We start from the raw sequence: 17,708 nt of genomic DNA, 5'->3' as shown, positions 1-17,708 counted from the left end.
TAGAAGTCTATGCATTTCTGTATACCACTGATGAACTATCAGAAAACATTTTAGAAAGTATAATTACATCTAAAAGAACAAAATAACTCAGAATAAATCTAACCAAGTGTATGAATGAACCATACTGAGAAAAGTATAAGCCCCTGATGAAAAGATTGGAAGATGCTACAAATGCAGAAGATATGTATTGCAGTAAGTAGTATTGTTAAAATGGCCCAGGATCTCTACCGATTCAATGCAATTCATGGCATTTTTCACAAAACTAAAGGCAATATTCCTACATCTTGTATGCAAGCACAGAACATCTCAAATAGCCAAAACAATCTGAGAAAGAAGAGCAGAGCTGGGGTATCAGGCCCCAAATTTCAAACTATCCTACACAGCTACAGTCATTAAACCATACAGTGATGGCAGAAGGACACATGAATCAATGGAACGGAGCAGAGTCTGGAAAGATTCCATGCTTACACGGACGATTCATCTTCAGCAAGGGAGGAAAGAATATTAAGTGGGGAAAAGATAGTCTCCTCAATAAATAGTGTTGGAATAACTGGACAGCTACAAGGAAAACAATCCCACTGCACTTCTTTTTCACAAAATATACAAAAATGAACTCAAAATGGATTAAAGAATAAAACACTTTAAAGCTTAAAACTCTGCGAAGAAAATATGGGCAATAAGCTCTTCAACATCAGCAATACATACATACATACACACACACACACACATATATATATAGGTTATGACTCAGAGGGCAGACAGAATGAAAACCACAATCACAGAAAACTAATCACATGGATCACAGCCTTGCCTAACTCAATGAAACTATGAGCCATGCCATGTAGGGCCACCCAAGATGGACAGCTTATGGTGGAGAGTTCTGACAGAATGGTCCACTGGAGAAGGGAATGGCTCTTCAGCATCTTGCCTTGAGAACTCTACGAACAGTATGAAAAGGCAAAAAGATACGACACTGAAAGATGAACTCCCCAGGTTGGTACGTGCCCAATATGCTGCTGCAGAACAGCGGAGAAATAGCTCCAGAAGGAATGAAGTGGCTGAGCCAAAGTGGAAACAATGCCCCGTTGTGGATGTGCCTGGTGGGGAAAGCAGAGTCTGATGCTGTAAGAACAATAGTGCATAGCAACCTGGAACGTCAGGTCCATGACAAGGTAAACTGGAAGTGGCCAAACAGCAGATGGCAAGAGTGAATATCAACATTTCAATGGACCAATGAACCAAAATAGACCAGAATGGGCCAATATAATTTAGATAACCATTATATCTATTACTGTGGCAAGAATCCCTAAGAAGAAATGGAGTAGTTCTCATAGTTATCAAAAGAGTCTGAAATGCAGTACTTGGGTGCAGTCTCAAAAATGACAGAATGATCTGTGTTCATTTTCAAGGCAAACCATTCAATATCACAGTGATCCAAGTCTAGGCCCTAACTACTAATGCAGAAGAGGCTGAAGATGAACAGTTCTATGAAGACGTACAAGACCTTCTAGAACTAACACCAAAAGAAAGATGTCTTTTTCATCATATGGGAATGGAATGCAAAAGTAGGAAGTCAAGAAACACCTGGAGTAACCAGCAAGTTTGGCACTGGAATGCAAAATGCAGCAGTGCAAAGACTAACAGTTTTTCTAGAACAGTCAGGTCACAGCAACCATCCTCTTCCAAGAACACAAGAGACGATTCTACACATGGACATCACCAGATGGTCAATACCTAAATCAGACTGATTATATTCTTTGCAGCTGAAGATGGAGAAGCTCTATACAGTCAGCAAAAACAAGACCAGGAGCTGATTGGGGTTCAGATCATGAACTCCGTGTTGCCAAATTCAGATATAAATTGAAAAAACTAGGAAAAGTCACTAGACCCTTCAGGAATGACCTAAATCAATCCTTTATGATTAAACAGTGAAAGTGACAAATAGATCCAAGGATTAGATCTGATAGAGTGCTTGAAGAACTATGGGTGGAATTTCAACATTGTACAGGAGGTGGTGATCAAAACCATCCTCAAGAAAAAGAAATGCGAAAAGGCAAAATAGTTGTCTGAGGAGACCTTACGAATAGCTGAGAAAAGGAGAAAAGGAAAGATATACCCATTTAAATCCACAGTTTCAAAGGATAGCAAGGCGAGATAAGAATGCCTTCCTTGGTGTTCTGTGCAAAGAAAGAGAAGAAAAAAATAGAATAGGAAAGACTAGAGATCTCTTCAAGAAAATTAGAGATACCAAAGGAACACTTCATGTAAAGATGGGCATAATAAAGGACAAAAATAGCATGGACCCAACAGAAGCAGAAGATATTAAGAAGAGGTGGCAAGAATACACAGAAGAACTATACAAAAAAGATCTTAAAGACCTAGATAACAACGATGGTGTGATCACTCACCTAGAGCCAGATATCCTGGAGTGCCAAGTCAAGTGAGCCTTAGGAAGCACCATTATGAACAAAGCTAGTGGAAGTGATGGAATTCCAGCTGAGTTATTTCAATCCTAAAAGATGGTGCTGTGAAAGTGCTGCACTTACTATGCCAGAAAATTTGGAAAACTCAGCAGTGTTATACAGGACTGGAAAAGATCAGCTTTCATTCCAATCCTGAAGAATGTTCAAACTACCAGACAATTACTCTCATTTCACATGCTATTAAAGCACAAAATTCTTCAAGTTAGGCTTCAGTACATGAACTGAGAACTTCCAGATGTTCAAGCTGAATTTAGAAAGGGCAGAAAAACCAGAGATCAAATTGCCAACATCTGTTGGGTCATAGAAAAAGCAAGAGAGTTCCAGAGAAACATCTCTTCTGCTTCACTGACTACTCTAAAGCCTTTGACTGTGTGTATCACAACAAACTGTGGGAAATTTTTAAGAGATGGAAATGCCAGACCACCCTACCTGCCACCTGAGAAACCTGTATGCAGGTCAGGAAGCAAGAGTTAGAACTGGACATGGAACAATAGACTGGACCCAAATAGGAAAATGAGTATGTCAAGGCTGTATATTGTTACCCTACTTATTTAACTTAAATGCAGAGTACATCATGCAAAATGCCAGGATGGATGACACAGAATTTGGAATCAAGATTTCAAGAAGAAATACCAATGATCTCAGGTATGCAAATGACAGGACCCTAATGGGAGAAAGCAAAGAGTAACTCAAGAGTCTCTTTGTGAAGGTGAAAAAGATTGGTGAAAAAGCTGGCTTAAAATTCAACATTCAAAAAACAAAGATCATGGCATCCAGTCCCATCACTTCATGGCAGATAGATGGGGAAACAATGGAAACAGTGACAGACTTTATTTTCTTGGGTTCCAAAATCACTGCAGACATTGACTGCAGCCATGAAATTAAAAGACACTTGCTCCTTGGAAGAAAAGCGATGACAAACCTAGACAGCATATTAAAAAGCAGAGGTACTATTTTGATGACAGGTCCGTCTAGTCAAAGCTATGGTTTTCCCAGTGTCATGTATGGATGTGAGATTTGGACCATAAAGAAGGCTGAACACCAAAGAACTGATGTTTGGAACTGTGGTGTTGCAGAAGACTCTTGAGAGTCCCTTAGACTGCAAGGAGATAAATCTCTCAATCCTAAAAGGAAACCAATCCTGAATATTCATTGGAGGGACTGATGCTGAAGCTGAAGCTCCAATACTTTGGCCACCTGATGCAAAGAACTGACTCACTGGAAAAGATGTTGATCCTGAGAAAGACTGAAGGCAGAAGGAGAAGGCAAGGACAGAGGATGAGATGGTTGGATGGCAAACTGACTCAATGCACATGAGTTTGAGCAAACTCCAGGAGATGGTGATGGACAGGGAGGCCTGACGTGCTGCAGTCGGTGGGGTGGCAAAGAGTTGGACATGACTGAGCAACTCAACAACAACAACATGTTTCCTCAGGCAGGAAACAAAAACAAAAATAAATGGGAAAATAACAAACTGTAAGGCTTTCACACAACAACAAAAAATATCATCAACAAAACAGCAAAACCTCTGTGACAACCTAGACTGGCAGGATGGGGTGGTCCATGGGAGGGAAGTTCAAGACAAAGAGGACATACATATACCTATGGCTGATTCATGTTGATATATGGCAGAAATCAACACAATATTGTAAAGCAATTATTCTCTAATTAAAAATGAATTAACTGAAAAAGTAAAAAAGGAAGCCTACTGAATGGGATATGTTGTAAGCAACATATACAATAAGAGGTTAATATTCAAAAGATAAGCAGAATAGATACCTCAACATTAAAAAAAATGATAAAAATACCCTGAGGACATGAACAGACATTTCTCCAAAGGAGATACACAGATGGCTACCAGATACATGAAAAGATGCTCAAGATAAAAAATCATAAGGGAAATGCAAATCATAATCACAAATAGGTACCACTTTATACCTGTCAGAATGGTTTCATTAAGAGGACCACAAACAACAAGTATGGGCAAGAGCATGGAGAAAAGGACACACTCATGCACTGTTGTTCTGATTTGTAATTGATGTGGTCACTACAGAAAACAGTATAAAGGCTCCTCAAGATATTAAAAATAGAATAGCAAGATATTAAATATAATTCAACAATTTCACTTAAGCATTTACCCAAAGAAAACAATTACTCATTTGAAAAGATATGTACATACCAGTGCTCATTTCCACATTATTTGTAATAGCCAAGATACTGAGGCAACCTTGATAGTTGAATGCCTAAAGATGCAGCATACATATACAATGGAATATTAGCCATTAAAAATGAAATCTTGCCATTTGGAACATCACTAGATCTATATAGCATATTTCTGAGTGAAAAAAAATTCAGAAATGGAAAGACAAACAAATACCACATGATCTCATTTATTTGTGGAATTTGAAAAATAAGACAAATGCAGAGAACAAATGAGTAAGTTGCCAGAAGGGAGAGAGTTGGGAGATAGGTGAAATACGTGAAGGGGATTAAGTGATCTTAACCTCTAATACATAATAAATAGTAACAGTGATGCAACAGCATAAGGAATATGGTAAATATTAAATATTAATATGTATTGTGCTTATCATTTCATAGTCTATGCAAATGTAAAATCTTTATATAGAACACCTGAAACTTATGGATATTTTACATAATTTTAATTTCAATGAAAAATGTTTAAAACTGCAAACCTTGCTCAAAGAAGAGAAAAATATAATAAGTCATATGTAAAGTAAGAATGAGAAAGTCTAAATAGACTTCATGGTGCACATCTTTTTCTCCAACAATAAGAGTTTCTCTTGTTCCCTAGAAGGGAGAGGAATTTGTGGTACCATATAACAGTGACAGAGTATAGAGGATGCTTAGGGAAGAATGTTTAAGTACTAGTTACACACACACACCCCCCCCCACATACACAGATTATTAAATTGCTAAAACAAGAAATCAAGAGAAAAACGGAAAATTCAAAAAATACAAAAGGATATCAATAATCATCTTAGAGGTAATAAAAGAGTTTATGCCAATAAATTAAATATCTTATGAGAGCTGTTTTTAAGTTACTTAACAGTTTCACAGTACATAGATGAAGACTATCTATAGAAATGTAAACACATCCAGGAATAGTGAAATTCATAAGGTCTGACATGAAATATATTATCAAACATGTAAAGAAGCAGGGAAATGCCGCCTATAATGAAAAGAAATCTCAATCAAGAGAAACGGACTAAATTGACATAGGTAGAATTAATATTTAAAAAACATTATAGTGTTATAACAACTTTTCATATGCTCAAGATGGTAGAGGAATGACATGTTTTTACAAATTTTGAAATATATACAAACACATAAGTTTAACTTTTGAAGGTATAAAAGTATAAACTACATACTTTTTAAAGGTATAAACTATAATGCCTGAGATGACATATCCACCAGATAGGATTAACAGCAGACTACATAGCAAAGTTGAATGGTTTGCCTTGGAAACAAGCAGAGATCATTCTGTCGTTTTTGAGATTGCATCCAAGTACTGTATTTCAGACTCTTGTTGACTATGATGGCTACTCCATTTCTTCTAAGGGATTCTTGCCCACAGTAGTAGATATAATGGTCATGTGAATTAAATTCACCCATCCCATCCATTTTAGTTCACTACTGATTCCTAAAATGTTGACATTCACTCTTGCCATCTCCTGTTTGACCACTTTCAATTGCCTTGATTCATGGACCTAACATTCCAGGTTCCTATGCAATATTGCTCTTTACAGCATCTGATAGTGGCAGTGAAAGTCACTCAGTCATGTCTGACTCTTGGTGACCCCATGGACTGTATAGTCCATGGAATTCTCCAGGCCAGAATACTGGAGTGGGTAGCCTTTCCCTTCTTCAGGGGATCTTCCCAACCCAGGGATCGAACCCAGGTCTCCCATTTGCAGGTGGATTCTTTACCAGCTGAGCCACAAGGGAAGCCCAAGAATACTGGAGTGGGTAGCCTATCCCTTCTCCAGTGAATCTTCCCGACCCAGGAATCAAACCTGGGTCTCCTGCATGGCAAGCGGATCCTTTACCAACTGAGCTATGAGGAAAGCCCTTACAGCATTGGACTTTGCTTCCATCACCAGTCACATCCACAACCGGGTGTTGTTTTTGCTTTGGCTCCATCCCTTCATTCTTTCTGGAATTATCTCTCCACTGCTCTCCAGTGGGCACCTACCAACCTGGGGAGTTCATCTCTCAGTGTCCTATCTTTTTGCCTTTTCATACTGTTCATGGGGTTCTCAAGGCAAGAATACTGAAGTGGTCTGCCATTCCCTTCTCCAGTGGAACATGTTTTGTCAGAACTCTCCACTGTGACCTGTCCATCTAGGGTGGCCCTACACTGCATGGCTCATAGTTTCATTGAGTAATAAGGCTGTGGTCCATGTGATCAGTTTGATTAGTTTTCTGTGATTGTTGTGTTCATTCTGTCCACCCTCTGATGGATAAGGATAAGAGGCTTATGGAAGCTTCCTGATGGGAGAGACTGACTGTGGGGAAACTGGATCTTGTTCAGATGGGCAGGGCCATGCTCAGTAAATCTTTAATCCAATTTTCTGTTGATGGGTGGGGCTGTGTTCCCTCCCTGTTGTTTTACCTGAGACCAAACTATGCTGGAGGTAATGAGGATGATGACAACCTCCTTCAAAAGGTCCCCTGCAGACACTGCCACACTCAGTGCCCCTGACCCTGCAGCAGGCCACCGCCAACCCACACCTCCACTGAAGACTCCTGAACACTCACAGGCAAGTCTTGTGGGGTCACTGCTCCTATCTATTGCTATGGGCAAGAATCCCTTAGAAGAAATGGAGTAGCCCACATAGTCAACAAAAGAGTCTAAATGCAGTACTTGGGTGCAACCTCAAAAACAACAGAATGATCTGTTTGTTTCCAAGGCAAACCATTCAGTATTACAGTAATGCAAGTCTATGCCCTAAAAAGGAATGCTGAAGAAGCTGAAATTGACCGGTTTTATGAAGACCTGACATGACTGAGTGACTTCACTTTTTCACATGAAGATCTACAAGAGCTTCTAGAACTAACACCAAAAAAATAAAAAAGATGTGCTTTTCATCATATTGGACTGAAATGCAAAAGTAGGAAGAAAAAAAGATACCTAGAGTAACAGGCAAATTTGGCCTTAGAGTACAAAATGAAACAGGGCAAAGGCTAACAGAATTTTGCCAAGAGAACACACTGGTCATAGCAAACACCCTCTTCCAAAAACACAAGAGAAGACACTATACATGGACATCACCAGATGGTCAACACCAAAATCAGATTGATTATATTCTTTGCAGCCAAAGATGGAGAAACTCTATACAGTCAGGAAAAACAAGACCAGGAGCTAACTGTGGCTCAGATCATGAACTCCTTATTGGCAAATTCAGATTTAAATTGAAGAAAATAGGGAAAACCACTAGACCATTCAGGTATGACCTAAATAAAATCCATTACAATTATACAGTGGAAGTGACAAATAGATTCAAGGGATTAGATCTGATAGAGCATCTGAAGAAATATGGATGGAGGTTCATGGCATTGTGCACGAGGCAGTGATCAAGACCATCCCCAAGAAAAAGAAATGCAGAAAGGCAAAATGGTTGTCTGAGGAGGTCTTACAAATAGCTGAGAAAAGAAGAGAAGCTAAAGGCAAAGGAGAAAAGGAAAGATATACCCATTTGAATGCAGAGTTCCAATGAACAGCAAAGAGAGATAAGAAAGCCTTCCTCAGTGATCAATGCAAAGAAATAGAAGAAAACAACAGAATGGGAAAGACTAGAGATCTCTTCAAGAAAATCAGAGATACCAAGGAAACATTTCATGCAAAGATGGGCACAATAAAGGACAGAAATGGTATGGACCTAACAGAAGCAGAAGATATTAAGAAGATGTGGCAAGAATACCCAGAAGAACTATACAAAAAAGATCTTCATGAACCACATACCATGATGGTGTGATCACTTACCTAGAGCCAGACATCCTTGAATGTGAAGTCAAGTGGGCCTTAGGAAGCATCACTACAAACAAAGCTAGTGTAGGTGATGGAATTCCAGTTGAGCTATTTCAAATCCTAAAAGATGATGCTGTGAAAGTGCTGCACTCAATATGCCAGCAAATTCAGAAAACTCAGCGGTGGCCACAGGACTGGAAAAGCTCAGCTTTCATTCCAATCCTAAAGAAAAGCAATGCCAAAGAATGTTCACCCTACCACACAATTGCACTTTCTCATAGGCTAGCAAAGTGATGCACAAAATTCTCCAAGCCAGGCTTCAGCAGTGCGTGAACCAAGAACTTCCAGATATTCAAACTGGATTTAGAAAAGGCAGAGGAATCAGAGATCAAATTGCCAATATCCACTGGATCACTGAAAAAGCAAGAGAGTTCCAGAATAACATCTACCTCTGCTTTATTGATTATGCCAAAGCATTTGATTCTGTAGATCAAAAGAAACTTGGAAAATTCTTCAAGAGATGGAAATACCAGACCACCTTACCTGCCTCCTGAGAAATCTGTATGCAGGTCAAGAAGCAACAGTTAGAACTGGACATGGAACAACAGACTGGTTCCAAATTGGGAAAGGAGTATGTCAGGACTGTATACTGTCACCCTGCTTACTTAACTTGTATGCAGAGTACATCATGCAAAATGCTGAGCTGGATGAAGCACAAGCTGGAATCAAGATTGCCGGGAGAAATATCAATAATCTCAGATACGCAGATGACACCACCCTTACGGTAGAAAGTGAAGAGGAACTAATGAGCCCTTTAATGAAAGTGAAAGAGGAGAGTGAAAAAGCTGGCTTAAAACTCAACATTCAAAAAACTGAGATAATGCCATATGGTCCCATGACTTCATGGCAAATAGATGAGGAAACAATGGAAATAGTGAGAGACTTTATTTTCTTAGGCACCAAAATCACTACAGATGTTGATGGCAGCCAGAAAATTAAGAGTCTTGCTCCTTGGAAGAAAAGCTATGACCAACTTAGACATTATTTTGCCTACAAAGGTCCATCTAGTCAAAGCTATGGTTTTTCTAGTAGTCATGTATGGATGTGAGAGTTGGACTATAAAGAAAGCTGAGCACTGAAGAAATGATGCTTTTTAACTATAGTGTTGGATAAGATTCTTGAGAGTCCCTTGGACTGCAGGGAGATCCAACCAGTCCATCCTAAAGGAAACCAGTCCTGAATATTCATTGGAAGGACTGATGCTGAAGCTGAAACTCCCAATACTTTGGCCACCTGATGCAAAGAACTACCTCATCAGAAAAGACCCTGATTTAGGGAAAGACTGAAGGCAGGAGGGGAAATGGTTGGATGGCATCACAGACTTGATGGACATGAATTTGAGAACGGTCTGAGAGTTGGTGATGGACAGGGAAGGCTGGTGTGCTGCAGTCCATGGGGTCGCAAAGAATTGGACGTGACTGAGCAAATTAACTGAACTGAACATAACAAAATGCTTGTGAACCTGATAATGTCTTAACAGAATCTGTCAAAGGAAATGGTAGAGGAGAACCAAGAAGCAATGAACTCTTAGACAGCCTTAGATAGGCTAATGTTCTTACATAGAAGGGGGGCATTAAGAAATAATTGTCAACATATTCCCTTAATTTGATTAAAAGTAGAAATCCCTAGATCCTAAAACAAAGTCCAACAAATTTTGAAAACAAATAAATAAGTGGAAATACTTAAGACTGCCTGGTAAAGATGTTTTCAAGCTACAGTATTGCAAAGATTACTTAATGGTTAAAGTTTGTATATATTCCATATTATATACATATTCTCAACACATGACAAAAAATGAATTTCAGGTGTTACCTTACATCATAAACAATAGTTACCTTAAAGTGTATCTGATCCCTAAATAAATGTAAGTACAATAACTATAAAGTTTCTAGAAAATAGAATTTAGTGAACTTATGTCAGGCAACGATTTCTTAAAAATGACACATAAGTTATTAAGTGTAAAAGAAAAATATTAATAAAACAATCAGAAGTCAATACTTGATTTTCCAGAGACACTTAAAAACTTAAAAGGCTCAAATAAATTATTTGTAAAACATACCACTCAGTAAGAACATGCATCAGGAACTATTTACAGACTGCCTTTGAACAATGTGGGGATTAAGGGTGCCTGCCCTTGAAAATTTTTCTGTAACTTACTGTTGGTCCTCCAGATCCACAATTCCTTTCTGTTCACAATTTTACTCAACTGAGGATTATGGTACCACTGTGTTTACTATTGGAGAAAAAAAAAAAACATGTTTAAGTCAACCCCTGCATTTCAATACTGTGCTTTTAAGGATTAACAGTATATGTTTATACACACGCACACACATATATCAATAATAAAGACAAATACCTCAATTAAAAATGGGCAAAACATTTGGATAATTCTAAAAAGACATCGGTAGGCCAAGAAACATATTAAATAGTACTCAATAGCATTTGACTCTGAGAATGCAAATCACAATTCCATATACATTATAATATACATAATGTACCACACACATTACAATAGCACAGACTAAAAAGATAAATCATACCAAGTTTTGGATAGGATGGGAAACAACTGAAACTCATATACTGTTTTGGGAGGGTAAAATGATACAACCATTTGCAAAAAAATTTTAGCAGTTTCTTAAAACATTAAACATATACCTGCCTTATGAGTCAGCTATTCCAAGAGAAACAAAAGCATGTATAAACATAAAACTTCTACAGAAATGTTCAAAGCAACTTTATTATAACAGTATAAATGTCTATCAATAGGTAAATGATTAAGCAGATTGTGATGTACCCATACAATAGAATAATGCCAAAGTATTATATTTCCAAAGTAATATTGAATGAAATATACCATACCAGGAAAAGCATATATGCTGTATGATTCTACTTATTAAAAATTCAAGGAAATGTACAATAAATTGACAAAAAATGTTTTTTTTTTTTTCCTGAGCAGAGACAAGATGAGTAGAGAGATATAGGACAAACAAATTACACAAGAAATTATGGAAGTGATTGGTTATGCATAGTATCTTATTGCAGTGATAGTTTCGTGGGCCTGAACATGTCAAAATGTATAAAATTTACACTGATAAACACACATAATGAGTTTCAACTGCATCCCTGTCATAATAGATTAAGTTAGCAGTATAGACTAACTACTAATCATTGGTAGGGATTTGGAACAATTAGAATTCTAATACATTTCTAACATGGAACAGTTACTTATAAAGTGAAATATGTGTATGTCATACAATGCAGTTCTTCCACTCTCACGATATTTATTCAAGAGGCATTAGAACAGACGAGTTGTTCATATGTATTTGTAGCTGTTTAGCTCATTAATTAAATCTCAAACCTGAACTTAAAATGTTTTCATTGGTGAATGGATAAACTAATTGGGTCACACATGATCAATAAGCTGACCCTTCAACAACATGGTTTGAATTGTGTGGATCCATGTTTGTTTCACTAGATATGTACTATAGTATTACACAGTGTGCAGCTGGCTGAATCCATGGATGTGGAACCAGGGTTACTGAAGGCCAACTCTAAGTTATATGGGGATTTCTGACTATGTGGAAGGCCAGCATCCCAGTTCCTGTGTTGGTTGAGTCAGCCATGTGAACTATTTAGGAATGAACACTGCATGCAGGAATGCTAATATGTTGTAAGTTATAGGGTCTGAGATTATACAATCAAGTATTTACAGGAATGATTCCAGTTCTAATAAACTCTAGAATAAGCAGGACTAAGTTTCAGTGATGGAAAGCTTATCAAGATTGATTGTAAAGGAGATTTTAAAGAACTTTTTAAGGAATGGAAATTTTATCGGTGGTTACCCACATCTGTCAAAATACATCAGGTTGGACACCTCACATTGGCACTTTTTACTGAGTGTGAATATATTTAATTTAAACAACATTGAAACATCAGGTTTCTATTATAAGAAGCTGAACCATAATAGGCATAACATTTTATAAGATTTCATAATATGAATTCCAACAAATATTTAATAATTTTTGTGAAGCTGAAATTCACAGTAAGATCTACAATTAAGGTCATGATTTACTCTTTCAGAATTTGAAAAATGGTGTACTTAAAAAGGAAAGCACTGGGTCTATGTAGGAATTGCTAAAAATCCAGCCATGTTCAATTCACATAAATACAATTTTATTGGATTTAATATTCTTCTAAAGAGGTGAAATTCAGTGAAGCCATTATAAAATTTTTAAGTATATAACTATTTTGGTAGAATTTATCATTTTACCACTTGAGCCCAGTTTGTTCTGCATAAGCATACAACCCCTGATTACTGTGAGAACATGCCACATTTCTGTGAAGAGCCTTTTCAGTTGAAACGCAGTATATAGTGTGTGTGTGTGTGTATATATATAGTAGTTGTATGTAGTGTATACATGGTAATTCTAATAAAATTAGAACTCAAGGCATTTTTCTTATGTCTTAATATCTTGTACTCACATTTCATGGTCCTCTCCAGGTGATGTCCCGAGGAGTTAGCTGGGCTCATCCTGTCTGGGGCTCTGTCTTCAAGGCTGTAGCTCTTTTAGCTGGAGACGTTATTCCAATAGCCTTCAGGTACTCCTCTCCCTCCTTCCATTTAGTTTCTAGATCTGTACTAAAAGATTTAGGCTGCCCATTACAAAATTCTAAAACAGATTTTTATTTTCTTACTCTATATTTTAAAATCATGTTTCTTTTTCTCATAACTATATGCATTAAAATTTAAGTGCATTTTTATTATTCAAAAGACTGTATGTTCCATGAAAGCATACTTTGCCTGATTTTTGTCACTGGTTTATATTTAGTGCTTATATACAACAGGTACTCGTGAAATATTATTTAGATCAATACAAGCTTGAGCACATAAATAAATGGGTGTCTCTGAGTTCTGATCAACCACAATGAACTCAGGTTTATGTTTTGCGACCTTGGTTGTACCCCACCCTGCAAAAGTGAGAAATTGGGATTTCTCAGCTTGGAACCACAGAAAAAAAAATAAAATTTGAGCCATTTTGAAAATAAGCTATACATGTGTGCTAAACCATAGCTTCCTGTCTACTTTCAAGAAGACTAAAGGACTCAGAAATTAAAACAGAAACCCTTTTTTTTTTGTTTTTTCAGTTTTACTGTCTGAACACATTGATTGTCTCTATTAATCTATCCTGGTCTATTACCTGGTCAATAAAACTTATTCTCATCCTCCTCCTCCTTCCACTGATCACCTTCCTCCTCTACCTCCTTGCCAACTGATTTGTAATTATGTTCAATATCACCAAATGTAGGCACTGAAAAACAACATAAATGTGTTTTCTTTTTTTTTTTTTTCCTGTTCCAACTAAAATCTAACATAAAGCTAAATTCAAGTCAGGAAGATGTGGGCTATTTAGTTTTTATAGCCACCCTCCTCACAAGCCAAAATCATTTGTTCCCATTTGGGCCCAATGGAAAGGGACTGAGCGCAGAAAGGACTCTGCTTGCTTCCTTTGTTCTGTGACACGGGCCTGACTTACCTCCTAAGTATACAGCGGGAGAAATTACAGCTCTGCCTGTTTTCTGCAGCAGACCAATTTCACCTGTCAGAAAATGGTTTACCCTCATTTGCTTCCTCTGGTACTGTCAGACAACCTGGTAATGCTTTTTTTTTTTTTTTTTTAATGAGAAAAAATAAGCTTAAATAAGAGTGAACTAGATTTAGATTCATTCAAGTCATAGATTTTTTGTTGTATTTGACCTTGGGGAAGTATTCCATTCAAGGCTCATTCACACAGAGTGTTACAAGGATTAAAGTTGAGAAATCTTTGAAAACGTACTTGGTGGATGGATAGGACCCTGGAGTCCGAGCGAAAGAGAAGCTCTTCCAGAGACGGATGGCGTTCCAGAGTGAAGGTCAGCATCAAGATCACTGTGGACCGGACTCCTGCCAGCAAGACTAGGTTGTTCTCACCTCTCAGCCAACAAGATCATTCTGTAAATAATCATTTGTATTAATAACATCAGTGGAGTAAAACGGTTGATCTGTCGTATTTGTCTATTCAATCATTTTTTCTCCAACTGTCTCACCTATTCTTATATTTTACAAATGTATCTTTAAGAAGGTCTATATTCCTTTTCAGGAATATGTGAATACTGTAACAAATCCTCAGTGAGTTTTGGTGAGTAAAATATAAGAACAAATATTTAATGCCATCCACAGTATATTTTTTCTAAGAAGAAATCTCTGGTTTGCTCTCAAGTGAGGAATAAGAACTTTAATTTATGTTAATATTCATAAAAACTAATGTCATTCTTGCTTGAGGTTTTCCCCGTGTTTAGTAGACCATAGCACACAAAATCTCTTGAAAATTTTATTCATAAAGAACATGTCAGTTCAGCCTGAAAATAAAAATTTAATAACTGCTATACAGATTTCAATGTATATTTTGCTCATTGGCTCAAGATTCAAAGATTATTTTGGAAATAATATTTCCATTGAAATTTTAATATAGCTGTAACTTTTATAGAGATTATTTTTCTCTAATCCTTATTTTAGGAGTTGTCACCATAAAACAACTATTAATTTTATTAATATTAATACAACTTTATATTTAGAGTAAAAGAAGTTGATAATACCACTGTATATATTTGTAAAAGATAATACAAGACAATTCCCCCAGAAAACAACAGCTGTCTGCTTATTCTTTTCCATAAATAATGGAAAAAAATTTGTTCAGAAATGATTTCAACAGATGTCAACCTTTGAATAATTACTATAACAAAGGAAACTTCCCTCATAGTTTTCCAGATTTTGTGTGATTTATAGTCATCTGTAGTAAATAGTGTTTATCATTTTGTTTGTACAATGACCAAATCATATAATAAAACTTAAATGAATGGAATCAATCAAAAACAAAATTTCTGTGATAATAAGGCAAACACTTTTTGCATTTCTTTTTTGCTATTTTTTCTTTTTTGCTTTATTCCCTCCACTTCTTTACCTGCTTTTACCACTGAAATGCAGAAGTCTAAACTTACTACGAGAGAGCCTGCAGTTGTATTTTAGAGTGATACAGAACAGCAGGTCTTTCGTTCGACATGATATTAAGCTAGTTTTATTACAAACTGAATTCAATTGAAAGCTCAAGGGCTTAACATAGGGGCTTAAAGTTGAAAGCAAGCATGTGAATAATGTCGAAAATGGATGTGTTGCTTTTACTATAGATTCAATATTTAATCATTAGTCATATGTGTAACAGTATTGTGATATAAAATAGAACAATGAGTTGTATGGTCTCTCTTAAAGGTCATTATGATAGATGACAAAGTTTCATAATATAATTAGTAACTGGAAATGTAGTTCTTGGTATTTTACCTTTTTTTTGAACCCGTGAAGTGTCTAAAACCTCAACTATATTGCTTCTTTAGCAACATGAGTATTTTTCAACTAGATTTTGCTTTTTAAAAATAATCAGAACAACAACAAAAATGCCTAACATAGGTTCTGTAAAATGAGGAAAATAAATTCTAATTAACAGATAGTCATGTGTAAATAAATCAGACTACAAATATTATTATATAAATATACTATTCTGCCATTCTTTTGAAATGCATCTTTAATGAAGTCTACTCATATGTTTTCTACATCTTGTTTCATTGATTTATTAGCATAAGCCTGCAAAAAGAGCATACCATTTAATTCCTGAGATAATTTTGTTTGCATTTTGATGTTGCCCCATCATTATTTTTAGTAAGAATATTACCTAAGCCTTTCAAAATGTATGGAGACTTGTATACTCTGTAAAGGTTTACATAATAAGAAAATTATACTTTGAAGTATTGTTTTTAAAACATTTTTGTACAATTATGAGCCTGTTTCCATTTACAGCGTAATACATAAACCCCTTTTAATAATTCCTCATAGATGCTAGTACTTGAAGAGTCTCAAATCCTTTTGCCAACATTAGAAGCTGATGACATTCAAGGACACACGAGGAGGACGCTGAGCTGAAAAGGGCTCTGCACTCAGTGCCTGAAATTCCCACCCTATGCTGCCTCTCCTGCTGCTCAGGGTGCAGGCTGATGCGTTCATGCTAATGCTGGACTCATGTTTAAAGCCAACACTCAACATACTCTGATATCAGAAAAAAATTAAGGTTACCTACTATCATCATTAACTAACGTTGTTCTCTTTGAGTAGATGATGTAAAAGTAAGAGAAGGAAAACAGTATAAAATTGAAAAGAAAAACTGCAGTTGCAAAGTGATTGCTTATTTTACAGTTTTATAGATAGAACTACAGTAAGCTAATCAACACTCCAGAAGAGCTAAATGCATGATAGTATCATAATAAGAAATATTAGGCAATAAATATATGTGGAAGCAACCTATGTCTCAATAACAGCAAGCTTATTGTTGAAGCTTAAAGAGCTAGACATCATCATAAGCTCCTCATATCCTTCCCTCTCTATCTTCTCTATTTCTATATCATTTCTAATCAAAATAATACACACTGCATTGGTAAACACTAAGGCTGGATAAAGAAACCATGTATTATGAATATGTCACTTCTTTCTAAACAAATATGATTCCCCATGAAAATGCTAATAGCTTAAGCAACTATATAAACTTTCAACTGAATAGAAAAAATGAAATGAAAATTAAGCAGAGACATTATAAAATTTAGTAATATTGAGAAGGGTCTCCTAATGGATATTAAAATATAATATTGAGCTACAATATTTAATGTATCATATTAATGGCAAACACATAGCTCCATACAATAAAGACCAGAAATAGAAAAATGTTTTAACATGTGATAAAAGAAAAATGTCTTATCATATGATACAAGTAGCATTCAAAGTAAGTGGATAATCAATAGATTATTAATTGACACTAGGATTGATGGATAACCATCTAAACAAAATCCAGTTCCTTCCCTCCCTCACTCTTTTTAACAATTTAACTTCAATTAATCATCAATAATGGATTTAAATCATAAAGATCAACACAAATTGTTGAAAGAAATCAAGGGATATTAATTATAATTTTGAAATCAGAATATTAAAATATAATCTTGAGGTGATATTTCTGTTACTTTTTAAAGGAAAAATGCTAATGTAAAAAACTTAAAGCGTAAAAATTCAAACTGAGAAAATATTTGAAACCTATATGCATGAA

General features: G+C 36.1%; 1 long non-coding RNA gene across 1 annotated transcript in view; it reads left to right on the top strand.

Annotated features, from left to right (window-relative positions):
* Positions 1 to 17,708, top strand: part of LOC139032614 (uncharacterized) — a 611,315-nt gene that overhangs the window by 529,861 nt on the left and 63,746 nt on the right. The window lies entirely within an intron of this gene.

This window comes from Odocoileus virginianus, chromosome 32 (genome assembly GCF_023699985.2).
Source record: "Odocoileus virginianus isolate 20LAN1187 ecotype Illinois chromosome 32, Ovbor_1.2, whole genome shotgun sequence".
NCBI classification, from domain to species: Eukaryota; Metazoa; Chordata; class Mammalia; order Artiodactyla; family Cervidae; genus Odocoileus; species Odocoileus virginianus.
The sequence above is the reverse complement of the archived record's forward strand: the minus strand, read 5'-3'. Positions and strand labels throughout refer to the sequence as shown.